Below are 20456 nucleotides of genomic sequence, written 5' to 3' on the forward strand. Positions count from 1 at the left end.
TGGAAGTACTGCGGGCGCAAGGAATTTGTCTCATCATTTATCTGGACGATCTTCTTCTGATGGATCAATCCAGGTCTCAACTCTTATCCAATATGAACACAACTATTGCACTTTTGCAGGAACTGGGGTTCGTGATCAACCAGCAGAAGTCAGAACTTCTTCCGGCCCAGTCGAGGATTTTTCTGGGTTTCCTCATAGACTCCCGGTCAGCATCCCTCAGTCTTCTGACCCCAAAGATATCCAAGATCAAGAAGGAACTAAGGAAGGTCCTTCGGCGCGACAGGATCTCGCTACGTCAGTTAGCCAGAGTGGTGGGCTTGCTTTTCTCCTCAATTCAGGCCATTTATCTAGGTCCTCTCCACTACAGAGCCCTTCAATGCCTGAAGGCTTTTTACCTTCGTCGGGGGTGACATATTCCGAACTAATCTCCTTTTCTCAGGAGGCGAGGATGGAATTACATTGGTGGCTAGACCACATGGAAGCGTGGAATGGCAGAGCCATTTTCGGGGCCTCCCCAGACCTGGTGATAGAATCGGATGCCAGTCGCCAGGGATGGGGAGCACGATGCGGGGACATCTCGTTCAGGGGGCGCTGGACCCCACAAGAGCTCACCATGCATATCAATTGTCTAGAACTCCTGGCAGGTTCTTTTGCGCTCAAGTCTCTGACGAGGGACAAAATCTCATGTGTAGTGCTACTGCGGATGGACAACGTGTCAGCTGTGCAGTACATAAATCGCTTGGGGTGGACACAATCGAGGGCCCTAGCGGAACTAGCAAAGGATTTTTGGCACTTTTGCCTCCAGCATCAGATCTCTGTCACAGCAGAGTATCTTCCGGGGTCCAAGAATACTTTGGCAGATTGGAATTCCCGTTTTCTGACGGATTCCAGCGATTGGCAACTGGATCAATCGATATTTCGGGCGATCATGGCTCGATGGGGTCCTTGTTCGGTGGACCTATTTGCATCCAGGTGGAATGCCCAACTCCCTCTATACTTCAGTTGGTGCCCGGATCCAAGAGCTGCGGCAGTGGATGTGTTTCTGCAGAACTGGGGGCAACTTCAGGGGTATGCATTTCCCCTCTTCCTTCTTATCCTGAGGGTTGCAGCTCAGGTTCGCCATCAGGAGGCAACAGTGGTCCTGATAACCCCCTGGTGGAGGCCCCAAGCGTGGTTTCCAACTCTGCTGGAACTCTCTTGCGAGTTACCAATTCGTCTTCCGGTCTTTCCCTCGATTCTCCGGGACCCTTCAGGCCTTTTTCACCCCCTGGTCCTTCAAGCCATTTATTTCTAATGGCATGGAAGATTTCAGGTCTCGATGGCAGGACTGCTGACTTTCGCAGGAAGCTAAAAAGTTCATTGCACAGGCCTGGGCTCCAGGAACAGGCAAATGGTATAGATCCGCGTGGAATAGATGGTCTCGTTGGTGTGTGGGCAAACATTGTGATCCCATGGGGGCCCGTATTACCGACATCATCAATTTCCTTGCAGAATTAGCTGGTCTGGTCTGGCTTATTGTACGATCAATTATTTTAGATCAGCCATTTCGGCGGGTCATCCCCCTCTTGATCTGCGAACATCCTTGGATATGTAAACTTCCCAAAAGTATTAGACTTTCCAAACCTCCACAACCCAGGTACGCAGAGCTCTGGGACGTAAACCTAGTTCTTAATATATTATCCTCATGGCAGGATAATCAGTATCTTTCAAGGAAAGAGTTGTCGGCCAAAATGGCCATGCTTTTGTGCCTTGTTTCATGTAAAAGGGTGTCAGATGTCAGAGCCCTTGACGTATCGCCTCGAGTGTTTTCTCTGGAAGGAGTAACCTTTACCATATCAAGGAGAACAAAGAATAATACCAGGTCAGTATCCTATCCGGCTTTTCCTAATTCTCCAAAATTATGTGTGATAAGGTGCCTGAAAGTCTATGAAGAGGTAACAATGGAGATTAGACCTCCAGGTGAAAATCAATTGTTGATTTCCTTAAATAAACCGTTTAAGGCAGTTTCCTCCCCTTCCATCGCCAGGTGGATTAGATGGATATTAGCCGAAGCAGGTATTAATGTTCAGGTGTTTGGGGCTCACTCTGCTCGGGGGGACATGGCTTCAAAAGCCATCCAAGTGGGTGGTAGATTAGAGGACATTATGAATGCGGCTGATTGGTCTTCTGAATCCACTTTTAAAAAGTAGTATTTTAAACCTATTCACGAAGCAGCCTCCTTGGTGGTGAGTAAGCTTTGAACTTGCATAATCCTCGCCTCCGGTCCTGACACAGAATGCGAAATGTCCTAGCTATCGTGAAGGAAAGTTTCAATTCTATTAAGGACACGGAGGCGAGGATTACCCACCCTACACTAGTCACGTGTTTTTCCCACCCAAAGAGTTTTTTTTCCGACTCCGTAATAAGGAGTATGCTTACATTCCTGTTTCTTAATTGTTTGTTTTTTCTTAAACAAATTCAGGTTAACATTACATTTTGAGAACGTTACTATTTTTCTTGCTCTGTATTCTTCTCGCTTCAAATATCTAAGATTTGTAAGAACTGTTCAGTTTTTTGTCACTTGACTTAGACACTTTCCATGTTATTTTTCAGCTCTTTTAATCAGTCATTTTTTCATAGGATCCGAAACTACGACCAATTGAGACATCTAGGATTCCTTTCGCAGTGAAGTCGAGAACGAATGACGCACTCGGGGATGTTTATCCCGGCGTCAGGAGTGGTTCCTCATTGGACACTGGTTACCATGGTGGCGGACTCATGGAACTTGTAGTTTTTCTGTGTATTCTTTGTTTAACTTTGAACTTGCTGTTTAATAAAAAGTGAAGAAAGATCTGCATAATCCTTGCCTCGGTGTCCTGAATAGAATTGAAACTTTCCTTCACGATAGCTAGGAAATTTTGCATTCTCAGATCAGATCCTTATCCACTACATGCTTGCACGGATGCCAAATTCCTGGGTCAAAAGTGGTTTATTTGAAGAAAAACACCTTAGTAACAACATTGGCCGCACTGACTATGGGGCAGCTTAATGTTTTATGTATTTTATTGAATTTTTTGCACATTAGGGTCTGATGTCTTATTGTTGGTGATAATTATGATATCTATTGTACCTCCCTGGAATAATGGATCATTACTGTGTTTTATGAATCGCTCACATTTCTGTACCTTGTGATGGTGTCTAATGTTATTATGCAATGTCCATTTATGAAATTTATATACGGGTTGCACTACTAATTTATACTGTCTAAAACATTTTATTGTATACTTTTATGACACAAGTTTGCCAAAATAAAGTTATTTGAATGAATGAGAACATTATAGAACTCAGTAGCACCCTCCACCAATGTGTACAGGAGAAGCTAGAGCCCAGTAGCCCTCTTCAACAATGTGTAATAGACAATGTACTCCAGTCCGCTCTCCAGCATTTTGTAATGGAAAACACTGAGCCCAGTAGTACTCTCCACCAATGTATAATGGACAACATAGAGCACAGTAGAGCAGTCCACCAATATGTGATGGTAAAAATTGAACATTATTCCACATCATAAGAGACTCCAAATTCCATCCTTAACTTTCATTTTAAAACCCTATGCATTCCGGGAGTTACAATCCTGACTCACCTCAATTGAACAAAGTGGGTTACAACTCTAGCCAGATCTATGATTTCACATTCCTGGTGTGGCTGTGTGATGTTTCTGGTTCTCTGCAGTATGCCTCCGGAAGCAGAAGTCTACCACATTTAGAGCAGCCTTAGCCGGTCAGAAGGTCACGGAGAGCAGCCAGTGGGGGAGTGTGCACAGACTAAAGCATTAGCACACACCTGGAGAGAGCACCTGAGACCTGAATGCCAGTAACAAAGAGTAGAGAGGGAGCTCATGAACCCAAGGTGAAAAACAAATGAGCACATTATCAAAGATCCCATTGACTTTAACCTGGTCATGCAACAGGGACTGAAATAATATCTATTGACTATATTGCTTTAGTTCAAAGGCCTTGGCTAGAGTTGTGAGCACTGTTATTGGGGGGCATATAGAAAGGGAATAGACCAGACAAAGAAGCTTGGAAGGGAAGTCAACTTGTGGAGGCATGAATAAAAAACATTTTTCACAAAGCTCAAAGGTGAGAGGCTAGGTCTGAACAAGTTAAGAACAATCACATCTATAGCCAAAATGACAGAAGCAGGATAAGTCTCTTCACCACATTGTCTTTTTACTCTGAAATGTCGTTCACAACTAATAATGAAGTGGTTCTGGGATTAAATTCTAGAAGGTCATAAGGTAAACTATGTGTACTAGAACGAGTCTCTGGGATCCAAGAAAAGTATTGGGCTCTTAAGTATGCATGAGGACAGCAGGGTAACAAGAGGCACGCAGATTCGTTCTTGAGCTATCAGGGCAGCATCCTACCAAGTGCTTTGTCTCAAACCCTCACATATGTAGGGTGCTATTTTGCTGGGGTCTGAGACATGACCCAACTAGGGCTTGTTGAGCTGGTGCACATCTACCTTTGAGAGCCTTCAAGAGCTTGGCAAGGGCTTGGGGATTAAATCATTGCTCAACATTTTGATTTCCTTCAGCCGAGCAGTAGTAAGTGGAAACTGGGTGTTTTCAAAGTTTGTTTAGTTTATGATATGTTTGCCAGCCTTAATTGCTCTTCCACTTCCCTCCTTCCTTCTTTATGGGGTGTATGTATTGAGCAGTAGGAAGATTCCTTGTTTTAAGTAAATACGAAAATAAATAAATAAATGGTGCATGGCTACTGCTAATATCCCTAAATACAATTCTTGCCTTTTGATATCATTTTATTAATTCAACAGCATCACTGCCTGCTGCATGTCGCCATATGGATTACTGGGCCTTCTCTTATTTCCCCCTCCCCTTTTATGTGTAAGAGCACCAAACATTCCACTGCACATGTGGCTAAGCTGCTTAGTCTGATTATTATAATTATAATTTAAACCTGTATCTCTCACATATCCTCAACTGTCGCACTGCAGGAGTTGCGTTCCAGAAACCGATAACTGCACCTCGGTTGTCGTCAAGCACGACATGAAAACACTTTGTATATGGGCTCAAAACAAAAATAACACCCTGCCAACTACACGCTCCCACGGTGTAGCTTGCTATCCTTGTGGGTAAGCACTCATATTGGTGTAGTCAGTGCTAAATAAATGTTACAATATGATACAATTGTGTGGTCCAAAATGCCTCAAATCTCCCTCCTGTGACTCTTGGCCTAGATATCCATGTGAAGACCTTCCCTAGTTCTCTGGGGTTAAAATTAGTCAACCATCTGAAAGGCCAGGGAGAAGATTTACAACATTTCTACTTGGCCGGATGACTCCAAAAATATGGGGGTTGGGCAGTGAAATAAATGTATAATAACATCTTATGCATTTGCTCTGCTATGAGGTGAGAAGAAAACTATTTTTTGTGACAATATTGTATTGATTATATACAAAATCGACACACCTAGATATATCCGAAAGAGACCATATACAGTAGCAAAGGCACAACTAAATGAGCCCATAATATACGATTTCACCTTACTTGTAATGTGGAGAAAGACAACTGTGAAAACTGCTCCCCCCCTCCAGAGTCCAGCCATCATTTGACCCCTTCAGATCCTAATGCTCACTCACCTCTCCCTGGTGGCCTTTCTGCAGGATTCCAAGTCATAAGACCGTAATTCCTTCTCCAGGATATGACAAGGATTCTCGACTCTCTGAAGTTCAAAGCCCCAGTGTTCACTCCATGAAGCCATATTTTGTAGTGTTTGAGTGGGAAGCCTCTGGCCTTGTAAATAGGGAACTACATGCTCATACAATGATCTACTCCAAGGACAGAGTGTCTTTGTCTTTCCAGTCTATGGCAATATCCCTTTTTGCTACCACCAGACCCAGCCTCAATAGGGCCTTGAAGTATCTGACAGTATCTAGCTCTTCCATAATGTGAAGGTGCACCAACTTGGGGTCCTAGGGCAATGCACAACCAAACAATTGTTCTAGGTAGGACACATTTCCTCCCAGAAGGGGGGAAATCACTTGCATGACCAAACCATATGAAGAAAGACATCCCGTTGCGATAGGCAGTGCAAGCAGGTCTGTGTGCCCACCACCTCCAACTTCCATAGTCTCTCCCGGGAATAGTAGACCCTCTGTAGGTGTTTTCACTGTATTAAGCAAAACTGTGAGGCAACCGCAGTCCCACAGTGTGAGGCACAAGCCTCCCTCCAATCATCATCAGTCAGTTGCCCCAGATATCCCGGCCAGGCTTCTCTCAGCCTTGTCAAAGGAGTCAGATGTGTCAACCACAAGAAACCAATATACCTGGGAGATCTTGTGGATGGAAAGTTCCTCCAGGAGGATTTTGACCTCAAGCAGGCTATAATCCAATCCATCTGAGAGTCCCTTAAGATAGTGAGTGAGAATTGTGAGTGGTGCAGGTTGTATTCCACCAGCAGCTCCAGGAAGGATTTCAATGTAGAACCCGACAAGACATCCCCCAAATTGAAGATACAAATTACATCACAAAATTTGAAGCCCTCTCGTGTCGTAACCTGCAGCAGCATGGGCCCTTCGTCAAGTGTACCACACACCAAAGGGCTCTATGAGTCTCCTTCTAATGCTTGAGAGTCACTTTTGTGGCTGCAGGGAGGTGCTCTACAGGAGCACCTCCATTCAGCAGATGTAAGAGGGGGATCTCCTGCATTGCTCACCATTCGTTGGCAAAGGCGGGGCCTGTCATGTTATTGAAACACCATTCATTTATAACAATGAGGTGAGATTCCTTGTGGTAGGAGAATATATCTGGAGTCGCAATGCCCCCATTATAATGGGATTTATAACACTTGGACACGACAACTCTTGAGATATGTTGCCACTATAGGAAGTCCTGCGGCAGAGACTCCAGTCTCTTAAAGACTCATGTTGAGAGTGGGAAGGATAGTTCTGCAGCTGGTAGAGCAGACAGGGCAGAACAACCATTTTATAAATAGCCGACCTCCCCAGGATGGGCAGCGGCAGTGTCATCTAAACTAAGGCCCATATTTATGGGCTTTTGATGAATCTGTATCCGCCCCATTGAGTATCGATGAGGGGCATGCCAGTGGGTATACTGAGGAGATAGTTTTATTAATAGTAAGCGTGGAAAAAATCCCAGAAATCCCCAGGATCTAAAGTGCTCTGGATACGTAGTAAGGGAGATCGTCCAAAAATTGGACCATCGTCGGCATCCAATTCTAGCCTATCGAGGAGCCCTGGTGCTCACTTCAGGCCCCTTACCAGGGCATCCAGTGGTAACCATCCTGCTAAGAACTCAATTGCAATCGCAAACAGTCAGAGGGATGAGGGCATACTATTTAGTGGGATTGACTGACAGTAAAGCTCCCACCCTCACTCCCATTTGGAGGTTGGCATATAATATCGGATATAGGCAATAGATTTAGGTTCAGAGTTGAGGTTTTGCAGCAGGTCTGTAGTCCCATCGGACAGAATCAAACTCTTTGTGAAAATACACTAGGAGGGGTGCATGGGCTCCTGGTAGCCTATGAACTAGTGCTAGTGTGTTGTGCAGACTCCGGATGTTATGACGCATAGCCTTCTTAGGCATGAAGCCCAATTGTTTTATATGAACCAAGGTAGTAATCACAAAGCAGAGTCTGTTGGCCAGAGCCTTGCCCCATATCTAAACCTACATGTTAAAAAGGGAGATGGGGTGATAGGAAATACAATCATCCGGCTGTTGCCCCTGTTGGTGTATCACTATCATTTCAGCCAGGAGGAGGTCAGGGGAGAGTGTACCCTATTCTTCAGCCTGCTTGAGCATGGTCTAAATAGGATCCATAAATAGCCCCTAATAAGATTTAAAGAACTCAGTCAGGAGGCTGTTAGGACTTGGGATTTGCCTGACCGGAGCTGAGACAGGGACTCCCCCAGCTCTTCACAAGTAAAATCTTTGTTCAGCGAGGCTCACTCTAGGTCCATCAAAGGGCGTGTAGGCAAATCCCTCCCAAAGTCGCAGAAGGCATCATGGTCATCCCCTAGTGGCTGGGCATACAGTGATGTGTGGCATGTAGCAAAGCACTAGGTAGTGGCTGCATCCCCAATATGCAGAACGTCCCTCCAGCCTGTTATGTGTGCAATGGGTGAACAGTGTTCTCTGTTGGTACAGAGCCAGTGCAGAGTTTTACTGGCTTTGTCTTCCCACTGACAGATGTGACTTTGTGTTTCAAGCCAGGCGTTCAGGCCTTGTCCAAGAGCAGTTGACGGAGTACCTCTTGTTGATGTAGGGAGTCTCTCAGTGTGGTGTGGGGTCTGGATGCAAGTTTCCAGGTCAATCATCTGCTGGCAATGATTCTTGTGCCTTCCTGAGATATGACTAATAAGGTTTCCTCTGAGAGTGGCCTTCAATGCCTGCCAGAGGGTCACCAGAGATTCAACTATGCTGCTACTGGTGTTTGCATATCTTAAATGACTGTATGGATATTTGTCCTGATTTTGACATCCTGAAGCCACTAACCATTCAGGCGCCAGGCCAGCTGCAAGTGCTGGGGGCCAATATGCAATTATGATTCCAACAAGAGGTGATCTGAAAGACCACACGCATGTAAAATGGCATCCAACACCCTGTGGGACTCTGAGGCAGGTAGGGAGAAAGTAATCAAACTGGGAGAAAACCTTATGGCCCCCAAAGTAAAAGGTGAAACCCTGCTCCCCTCGAAGCAAAACACGCCACGCATCCACCAGGCCCATGGCATCAATAAAACATATCGATACTTGAGGGGGAGAAGTCCGGGTTCAAAGTTGGGCCCGTCCATATGCCATTCTGTCTGATGTAGGTGTGAAAGAAACAAGAAGACAAAACTGTAACAAACCCTGCCCACCACCATACCTCATAAACAAGAAAGATGTGTTGCGGAATAAACTAGGAACTGTCACCAACTGGGTGAGCCAACCTTGTTCCTAAGCACTGTTCCACTAAATACCCGCGTGAGAGTGCCCACAAATAGAAAAAGAGGAAGAGAGGGTCCACTTGGTCAGCTGCCAACCTCTCCGCTGTAGTGGCAAAGGAAGAAGTTCCAGAATAGGCCCAAGTGCTTAAGAGTGTCTGGAAGACTATGGCTCCCGCAGCACCCGGGGGAGAGTGGCTCGCTCTAGTGTCAGGTCTGGATTAAAGGACCTTGAGCGGTGGGACCCCAGGGCATCCATTAAGTCAGCAGCCAAGTAGCACCTCTGCTGTGTGTGCAGGGACCAGTCTCGGCCCAGCCCCCTGACATTCTGATAAGTGGTGGAGGGAGGTGCAGCGCTCCAGAGGTAGGGTGGCCATGCTCTAGCTGCCTCAGGTGTGTTGAAAAAGAGGGTCTTGTTTTAGTATATCACTTTCAGCTGTGCACGAAAGAGCAACAGGTATTAAACCTGTGGCTCTCGCAGATCTACTTAACTAACAAAAAGGTGATTCACTCCTGCTGAATTTTAAGTGTATAGTCGAGGAAAACCATCACCCGAGCGGAGCTGCAAGTCAGATGCTCTTGCCAACAAGAAGCCCTGAGCATTGTGTTGTGATCGGCATAGTTAAAGATGCAGGCAGTTATTGGATGCAGCGTGGACCTTGGCAGTGGCTTCCATACCAGGAACCTGTGCACCCTCTCAACTGCAAAGCATGGAGACATTTCTTCATTTGAGGCCCAGGAGCTCAGCCGTGTTGTTACAAATTGAGTTGCAGATGTCTCTTCAGCACCCTCAGGGACCCCAAAATGTGTGTATTGTTGCATCTAGCGCTGTCCTCTTCAACATCCTCATGCAATTCAAGGTGGTGTACAGTTTTCTGAAGTCTAGAGAGAGTGATTTGCAATGTGTGTATTCAGTGCTTGAAATGAAAAAAAAAGTGCAGGAACTCTGTAGCAGAATACCTGCTTATTCTCCACCTTTAAGTCCCTCCTCATCCTCCCCACCATCCCCAGCGTCCACACCAGACAACTTCACTCATTTGAACCACAACACGTTTCTGTTAACTCGTTTATCCCCTTGCATGGCCGTCACCATTGTCCCATTCACTTTGATCACAGTCCACACCTCAGACTCATATGGAGTTCGGAATTTCCATCCTGGATGCCTGTCTTTCACAACAACTGAGTCACCTACCTCCAGGTGAGGTCACTTCGTTCGTCGTTGATCACTGGCCTTTTGATCGGCTGATCAATGGCTGTGATGGCGCATGAGTGACATCTCCTCACTCGATCATCGACTAGTGTTTCCATCTGGGGAAACCACGCCTTACTCCGAAGACGAACCTTGGTCTTAACAGCCCCTTGGTGTCCTATATGAGCCAGCTGGACGACTTGGTCCTACAGCCATCGGGGCATCACGATTCTTTGGCCACGCAGGAGGAGGCCCTCACTCCCCATGGACAGCTCATTTCGTACCCTCCAGGTAACTTGCATGGGCAGATGGACTTTCTCGGGTGCCGTCCAGAAATCGCTTCCATTCTCGCTAAGCCAACATATTTTTGCACCTTGCTGATAATGTGATCTTGGCTTAAGGCTTTGGCTATCTCCGATAGTGTCATAGCCACCGGGCACGCCGCCTGTACGACCATCTTCATGAAACTCTCCAGTCGCTCCACCTCTGCGAACTTGGACTCGCTGTTCGGTGTTTCAGTGGGGTGTCATGACAGATAATCAGCGGGGTTATTCACTCCAGGTTGATAGATGACCTGGAACCTGTAGGGTTGAAGTAAGACAGCCCACCGCTCAAACCTCGGGTGAGCCAGATGTGCTGATCCCACAAACAGTGAAAGTTTGTGGTCGGTGACCACCTGGAACTCATGCCCATACAGGTACAAGTGAAAATGCAGATATGCCCAGCGGATGGCCAGGGCCTCTCTCTTGATCTGGGCATAGCGAGCTTCGGTTGCTGACAATGCTCTGCTTGTGTATTTCATTGGCGCTCAGTCTCGATCTTTCTTCTCCTGTAGCAGGGTGGCATCTAGCCCAAAGTGTCTGGCATCGACCACCACCTTGGTCCTCTTTCTTGGGTAGAAATATTCCTTGGTCACTCTGTCGAGCAGCGCTTCCTTGATATTCTGAAACGCTTGGCTCACCTCCAGGCTCCAGTTCCACTTGGTGTCCATTTTTGTGAGTTGTTGTAGGGGATCAGCCATGATGGCCAGCTGGGGGATGAATCTCCTGCAGTATGTCACCATACCATGAAAACTCCTCACTTCTGTTACATTGCAAGGTGTGGGTGCATTTCTAATTGTAACCTCCTTTGAGGGTCTATTTGCAGTCCCTCACGTGAGAATATGTACTCAAAAAATTCAACCAAGTTCTTATAGAAGGCACACTTCTTGCAGTGAAGAGTGAGCCCTGTATCAGCGAGCCACTGTAGCGTGGCTCTTAGCCGTCGATGGTAATCTTCGAAAGTCTATGAAAAAATGTTGATGTCATCACTGAGGTAGAGCACCCCCCCCTCAAGTCCGGACAAGGTCTCTCGAATAGCATTTTGAAAGACTTCTACTGCAGATGAGATTCCGAAGCTGGGCCACTTGTACCGCCACAGCCCCACATGTGTTGAGAATGTTGTAATGTTTCTACTGTCAGGGGCTTGCTCCAGCTGATGGTAGCCAGAATTCAGGTCTAGCTTGGAGAAAAATTGTACACCATCTAGATCGGCTATTGTGTTGTCCATCATCAGCGTAATGTGTCTCTCCTGCTTAATGGTACAATTGGGCAAGTGCCTGTCCACGCACCAACAGATGACTCCTGGTTGCTTTGGTTTAGGAGCAATCACAAGCGGTGACACACAGGGGGTAGGCCCGTGACCTTTCTTGATCACGCCCTCGTCCTCCAGGACTTGCAACTCCTTTTCCACCACAGTCCTCAGATGAAATGGAACTCTCTGGTGCCGCAGTGCCGTGGGCTGTACAGTCGTATATGTAATTTCAATTGCTTCCCTTTTAACTTGCCGTGTCCTATTAATAGCCAGGAATTCATCTAGTAGGGCATCGGCTGGGTGTCGTGGGTATGATAAGCAAAGAAAACAAGCTATAGGTTCTCCTCTGTATGGCATCCTAACAGAGTCCCTCTGTTTCCTTTTACAACGTGGAACTTGGCTTTTGTTGCATGACCTCTGCAGGAAACGGTCACCCCTATAGCCCCTCTGAGTGGCAAGGGGTCGCGACCGCCATACGTATAGATCTTGGTGTTGCAGGGTATCAGTTGTGGGGTGGGTGACAACTGCTGGTAGAGGCTGATGGCCATTATGTTAACAGATGTGCCAGTGTCAAACAGGACAGTCACAGGGGCACCGTTGATGTCCACAGTGCACATGGGGGGGCGGGCATTACCTTTGTTTCTGGAAGCCTGCGAACAAGATGACAAAAATGTCTTCCGCATCATATTCCTCATAGCGCGTGCTTCCTGGGTTCACCTCGCCAGAATCCACACTGGCAATGTCCGCAGGCATGAGTTGTTGCACCACGGGCAGTTTGTCTTGTGTCATCTTCTGTTTGGGTTGCCTCCCGCAACACACTTTCGCAAAATGATTCAACTTCCTGCACTTGGCACAAATCTTTCCCCTGCCGGGACAGTTTCCGGGCACCCTATTTTCGAGCCCACAGTTGCCACACTCTTTCTCTCCTGGCAGCTGAGGTCGTGGCTTACCCTGAGGGCGCTGACGTGTTTGCAGAGCGTCGATCTGCTCTTCCTTCACAATGACTTGTCATGTGGTGCTGTGTGTCATTGACGACTGTCATCTCACAGCTGCCATGGTGTCCACCCAGCTGACTGAGAGTTCATGCGAGCGGGCCAGGATTAGGATCTCATCTAATGTGATGCTGGGTTGTTGCAGAATAAGCTTGTGGAGCATGTTTGATTGGTACTCTTGAAAGACCTGTGTGCAGATGTCTTCATGTTGATTGAGCCCCATGCAGGTGCTTGCTTGCTTCCGCAACCTGGCAAAGAACATGCCCACAGACTCCGTGTCTATTTGTGGCACTTGGCGGAACTTAAACCGTTCATAATCTGGGTTTAACTGGAGATCGAAATACTGATTTAAGGCCGCAGCTGAGTCTTTACAATCCTCGAGGCCTCCTGTGTTGGGAAGCGTCTCAAAGAGTTCGTGTAGTTCATCACTGCCCGTGTGCAGCATGAGAGATCATCGGATGGTGCCATCCATTTCCCTGGTGGTGCAGAAGTAGTTGTACAGTCGGCTGAACCAATGACATCATCGCGAAGCAGCCATGGCAAGGTCAGCCAACTGACTGAAGGGTGGCAGCGCTGCAACCGATGAATGGGCTCCCACATTAGGTGCTGGCTGCTGTTGGTCATGGTGTTGCTGTGCTGAGCTCATGTTGTGAGCCCGCAGCTCGGCCCACTCTCAAAATCAATAGCCTTAGTCCATGTTGTCTGTACTGTACCTTCACCTCTCTGGCACAGACACTGTTTATGGAACGTCCCCTTTTCTTTCTGTGCACTATTGAATTTGCAGTATACATTTTTCCTATTGTTTGTTGTCTCCTTCTTTTCTTTTTTTTTCCCCCAACACATGCCACCTCACACATGGCACTCCGGTCCCTTGCGAGGGAGCCGAACCACTCAGGGGCTGAGTTTCCCGATCAGCACCCTCCCTGGGGAATCTGCAGTCGCCTACCGACGCGCTCTTCAGCAAGCGAGTATCGTCCTGATGGGCAGGACCCACTGCCGTCGCCAGAGAGATCTGGTGGTGCAGGCCGCAGACGCAGGAGGCACAATGAAGGACTAGGCATGCGCAGCGAGGCACTGATCGGGACACACATACAGTGACCCTCATAGCTAGTGTAAAAGGTCATTTATTTAGGACAGGATTTACATAAACATCAATAAATTTGAACTGTATAACTCCCTTTTGCCCAACCTTAACTTAACAAGCTTCCCTATGCCCTTCACTCTCTCTTCCAATGGATCTCTTCAAATCTCCTCCCCTAGGCACTCCCCTATTCCTTTCATGCCCTTCTTGTTTGTAACATCCCACCCCCCCATTCCGATCCTTCACCTCATTTTTCCCCTTGGAAGGGGGACAAGTCCGCATCTGGCTCTCCCCCCTCCCCCATTTCCTGCCAAAACTTGAAAACATCACCTGCCCTAACTGACGTCAAAACCCCCTTCCTAACCCATCTTCTGTACGCCTTCTAACTGAAACCATTCCTAAATCCTTTCCTATCTGCCGGGCGGGTGGGTGGTCAAAAAACCTCTCCTAGCTAGGTCGGCCCGGAAAAGAGGCCGACCCCACCCTTCTACCCACTTATAAACCCCTTCCTTAAACCCACCCCCACTTACCTCACATCCAATCCGGCGTGCCCGCGCCACGTCCTGTCCTCCCGAACAGGTCCGCAGAGAGACTAGACCGAGTCTCTCTCTCCGCGGTCCCCCCCATGAGCCACCGCTTGGTGATCCGCCAGCCAGATGGAGCACGGTAGGCAAGAGGCTGCTTGCCGCGTGGCATCTGGCATGTCAGGAGGTGTCTTTGGGAGTGCACCAGGCACTCACTGTGGTCAGAGGCACGATGGGCTTGTTCTGCCTCGTTGCCAATGCAGCTCGGCCTACATGCAGTGGGAATGCAGCGTTCAATGCTGCCAAGAACCACACACAGGCACTGCTGGTATGCGCTGCAGAGTCTGCTGTCAGCAGTGTGACCCCATTTATTTATACCTCTCTCATACACCAGCCCACATGACCCCATATAGCAACATTGAATGGGAGAGCCCAAATGGATCTCTACAACCAGCATTGTATTCAGCGTCCTGATCAATGAGATGAGAACTCTTAGTTACAAAGAGAGAGAAGGGAGAATGAAAAGAAAAAGTGGAGGTGTACAAGGGTGGAGGGCCAACACCCACAAAATAACAAGTTTTGGCTGCTGACAGAAGAAGGCTGCTGCAGTATGCAGCCAGGGACAACCTATGCAGCGGCTGCCCTGTGTGGGCAGAAAGGTGAGTAGAGGTGGGGAAAAGAATTAAAACAACCTCTCACGACTGAAGCAATGTGGAAGCTTTGGTGAGCTGGAAGGCTAAGTGACAGTCTATGTGAAGCGTGCACGTGGTGGTGGGGCAAATGATGAGTGACAGGAGAAATCATCTTGCAACTAACAACAGGTCCTTGTGGCTGCTGCGGCCAGCAAGGGGCAACGGCAACCTACGAGGGAACAGGTGAGGTGAGGAAAGTGTGGGGGCATGGAAAAAAGCTTGTAACCAGTGACATCAAATGCAGCAGTAATAAAAAGACATTGGCACAGCAGGCAGAGGAACAAGAATAAGATAGACTATGGTAGGGACAGAAAAGGACATTGGGACTGGCTCCATGGCTGTAACACCTCAAGCATTCACTGGTACTGAAGGGGGAGTGGAAGAAAAGAATCCACCAGATGTAAGAGAGTGCTTACTGAAGCTAGCATCAGCTTGTGCTATGCATGCAATGCTGTTACACTAAGGGTCATATTTATGAGCCCCGCTGCATCGCACTTTCTCCAAGAATCCTGGTACAAACACGAAGCAACTTAAAATAGAGGTTTATGAAGCCATGCAAGGCCACTTTCCATGGCCCTGTGTGGCTTCATAAACCTGGAGTAAGGCAGCGCAGCACAATCACTGCGTTGCCTTACTCTGCCCTGAGACGGCATTCCATGGGCATTGTGTGGGTGTTCCCATGCAAAGTCCATGGTTTTTGGTGCATTCCAAGAGTTACTAGAAGTGGAAGACCTCAGAATGTGCCAAAAAGATCCTCCTCTCAATTGAGGCGTCACGAGGAGAAATCTTTATTTCTCCTTGTTAGTTCCTCTTTCTATGTGTGCTGCATTCTGCAGCACCCATTGAAAGAGAAATGTACTTCAGAGGATTGTTTTTGTGCAAGAAGATGCCCCTTTCTGCACAAAAACAAACCTGCATGCAATGCAGGCACCCTTGCACCATGGTACAAGGTTGTCTGCATTAGTACTAGGCAGCCCATTGTGTGCCAGCGCAGGACAAAGGACAGGAATGAGTCGTATCACCTTAAATACGGTGTATTACTGCTCTTTCCCTGTGACGCAGTGCATCGCAGCACGGTGACTAGCTGCGCTGTCCTCTGTCACATTCTCATAACTAGGCCCCTAAATGTTCTTGATGACTTGGAGACAACTGGTAATCAATGAAGTAGGACGTGGTCCTGCTGCTGCTTTCTGATAGTGTGCATTGCTGTAGGGCTCAGTTTTGTCTCTACTATCTGACAATGTGCATTGATGGAGGGCCCGGTCCGACCACCACTGATAGTGGGCATTGCTTTAGAACACCGTCTTGCCACTGCTGTCTGGAAATACGCATTCGTACGGGGCAAAAATCACATCAACTTGCCCTGATAGCGTCATTGCTGTAGAGAGCCATCTTGCCATCACTCTCTGACAGTACGCAATGGTACATTACACCATCCTGCCGTGACTGATAGGGTGCACGGTTGCAGAGCACGGTACTGCCACTGACGGCTGAAAGTGCTCTGCATTGTAAGACAGAATCCTGACAACACCCCCTGATAGCATGCATTGCTGCAGGGTTCTGTCCTACCCACCAATCTCTAGTAGTGTGCATCTTTATAGGACACAATTTTGACGGTGTTCTCTGATAATGTGCATGCTTAGAGGGCACGATCGTGCTAGTGATTCCTGATGGTGTGCATCGCTGCAGGGTATGGCCCTGCCAGTGCTTTATGTCAGTGTAGATTAATCTGGGACACAATAATGCCAGTGTTGTCTGACAATGTATTGCTGCGGGGCACGGCCCTACCAGTACTCTATTAGTGTGCATTATTATAAAGCACAAATTTGCAGGTGTTCTCTAATCGTGTGCAATGCTGTAGAGCAAAGACTTCCCACTGCTCTCTTACACTGTGCATTGCTATAGGACACAATCCTGCCAGCACTGTCTAATAATCTGGGTTGGTGGAAAGCACAGTGCTATCACCTAACTTTAACAGTGTGCTTTATTATTGACAGGGCTACTGGAATAATGTGGCAGAGGAGGACCTGTTTATGGAGCAGGTTTGACTAAATTATGTGGCAATAATATGCAAATCATGCAGAGTAACACGCACATTTTATGATAGTATTATGTCATTATTTAGTCATATTTACCCATGGTTACACTTTCTGGGGAAACATCACGTTATTAGTACCAATTTAACATCCAAACACAGCAACAAGCAACTGATAGATGGCCAGTCAACTTTTACGAACTGCCTGTCATTCTGCAAATAGGCGTGTTGCCATGATTTTAATCGTTTTTGATCCGTGTGAGTTTTTTTTTTAAATTAAAATCTACAAACTAGGCAAAAGATGATGGATTATGTGGGACATGCTGCAAATATATAATTATGCGAAAAGCACCACGCTTGTAGAACCCGCAATTCAAGTGGCCCTGGTTATAGGACACAATTCTGCCAGCGCTCTCCAATAGCGTGCATTGACACAGGGCACAGTCCTACCCCCGCTGTCCGATAGTGTAGCTTATAAAACCCAATCTTGCTGGTACTCTCTGATAGTGTGCATTTCTGCAGGGCATACATAGTTCTGTCACCGCTATCCAGTAGTGTGCATTAATACAGGACGCAATACTGCTAGTGCTCTCTGATATTAAGCTTTGATGCAGGGAACTGTACTGCCACCACTCTCTTATGGTGGGCATTACTATATAACACCACCTTGCCACCACTCTCTGACAGTGGTACATTGTTAAAGGGACAATTGTGCCAGCACTCTGTGCGCATTCCAGCAGGACACAGTCCCACCACCACACTCTGATAGTGTACATTATTATAGTATGCATTTCTGACACAGCTGTCTGATGGTGTGCTCTTGTGTAGGGCCTGGGCCTGTCCGAGCTCTCTGATGGTGCGCATTGCTGTAGAGCACCTTGCCACTACTCTCTGACAGTGTGCATTGCTACAGGACACAATCCGGCCAGTACTCTCCCATAGTGTGGATTGCTGCAGGGCACGGCCACACAACTGCTCTCTAATAGTGTGCTTTATTATAGAATTGCTACAAATAACTATACTTTCCTTTCTCTGATGCTGCCAATGCTGTCTGATAGTATCCATTACAATAGGGCTAGTCCCCCACCGTTATCTGATAATGTGTCTTGCTGCATAGCACTGCCGTGTCTGCTCTCTGACACCGTGCATTGCAAAGGAACACAGTACTACAAGCTCTCTGACAGTGTGCTTTGCCACAGAGCATCACCTTGCTGTCGCTCTGGGTGTGCAGTACTGCAGGTCACGTCCCTGCAACCGTTCGTTTTTTTGGTTGAGCATAGCAGCGCGCAACTTTTCCCACGTGTTGGTATGTATCTGGGCTTTTAACAACGCCCACCTCACACCCATCACTACCACTCGTTCGTGGGTTTGCCGATCAAAAATGCTTTGATGACATTGGTAAATAGTTTACCTTTGTCCCTCCTTGGGGAGGTTTTGTTACCGCCTTGACTATCACCCCTGTTACATGGCTAATTGCACGTTTGCCAATAAGTTTGAACTTCTATTTCATTTTTTGTGTCTCTTCACGCTGATGCTCATGGAGGCCGTGGCGCTGTGAATTGGCTCACTTATGTGAAACTGTTTTACTTTTCATTTTCAATTTATGTGGCAAGAAAAGTTTGGTTAGGAGTTTACAACTCTAATAGCTCTAACTCAAACAAATGCGCGACCCATTACATTGCAAATGCTTGTTATAATGGGTGTGTCTGCAGAACAGCCTTAACACCAGGGCGCAAGTCCTGAAAAAAGAAGCAGGGGGGACTAACAAGTTACGCAGTATGCAAGTGACATCACGGCATGGGACGTCACATGGGGCACATTAGGAAGTGACATCACAATCAAGGACTTTGCAGGAATTGACATCACAAAAAGGGGCATCGGATCTTAAGACCTCCCACATATGTTTAGTAGGTCTATCATGAGTACATTTGAGCGTATTACAAGTACACATGTAAACACTCCTGACTTAGGTGGAAGACTTGTGCTTTTGTAAGCTAATAATAAAGCAATGTTGCCTTTTGTCAGAGTAAAGCTTCCTGTACCCAATGATTGAACAAACATTACAACAATTTACCAGACCTAAGCCCATCATAACAACAAAGCTACCCTCTGTTATTGTGTTGTAATGTAGTACATTTCAAACTTTGCGTGAGAAGGGCAAAAAACAAGACCATCCATCCCCCAACAGGGCAATAACTTGGCAAAATTTAATGAAATCTCAAAATCTGATAACAGATGAGGAATATGCACCCACACTCCAACTCCTTCCACAACACAGGTGCTCCACTGCTTGAGTTAACCCTTAAGAAAAACCAAAATATACCAGGAGTAATATAAAAAAAATAAGGAAGAGGCACTCCTTAAATGATGTCACAACTCTTAAATTGCCCAAGAAGAAGCTAAATGTTCCACATGTTGAGTCCAAACCAATGAATCAATTCTTCAAACAGATACTCATTCATAGTCAAAGTGATATTTTTTGTTTCTTTCTTGTCACATAGATAGCAATCACGGCCACAATGTGAGTGACAAGCACAGCCAACGCATTTTGGCACAAAGACAATGGGGCTTCTTTATAGCTGATGAAAAACATATAAAACACAATAAGCAAAAACTAAAATCCCGTTCACTGCAATCGTATGAAAAACACATAACAGAAACATTAAAAAAAATATGCATTGCTAAAAACATGGTACTGCTCTGCTTTCCTGCTCTTATCTCATAACCGAGCTTACAGAACCTCTCTGGAATGCACTTCTGAGTTTAAAGAAGGCATTTATTGTTATTATTACTTCACCAAGAGGTTCCTGAGAGAAGAAATTAGTAGATTGGCAGCACACGTTCAAAAGTAGTCGCAGCAATGAAAGCAAAATATATCAAAGTACTTCTCAGTTGCAATGTACACAGCAAATACATGTGATTATATTATAACATAACTTTAAAGCAAAGCATAAAAGTCAAAATTGCATCACCGTAGGGCCTATAACTCAGCTTCATCTTTCTGGGGCTTCAAGTTGATGACTCTGTTCAACGGTGAGAAAGAGATTTTCTACCCAAACGGGAGACAGGCAACTGACGTCTCCGTTCCTGTCTGAAGTGAAGATAGTTTCAATCCAACTCTTCTGTAGTCCAAAGTCATCCTTAAAGGCAAACTCAGTGTGAGAACCGAAGAAACTTGGAGAGTGGCCAATTCTCCGAGCCTCACTCGTTCTCAGACTGGATTGAGAGGTAAACACAAAATCTACGTGCTCTTATCAGCTAGGGTCTGGTGTGAAAAACACAGCTTGGTCTATCTTGTGGAAAAACACAGCTTGGAAAAACACAGCTCATCTGCAATGTCTCAAATGCAATGTCTAACTCCACGTTAAAGCCAATAGGCAGCTAACCTAAATACCAAAAGTAATGTCTAACGCCATGTCAAAG

This window comes from Pleurodeles waltl, chromosome 3_1 (genome assembly GCF_031143425.1).
Source record: "Pleurodeles waltl isolate 20211129_DDA chromosome 3_1, aPleWal1.hap1.20221129, whole genome shotgun sequence".
NCBI lineage: Eukaryota > Metazoa > Chordata > Amphibia > Caudata > Salamandridae > Pleurodeles > Pleurodeles waltl.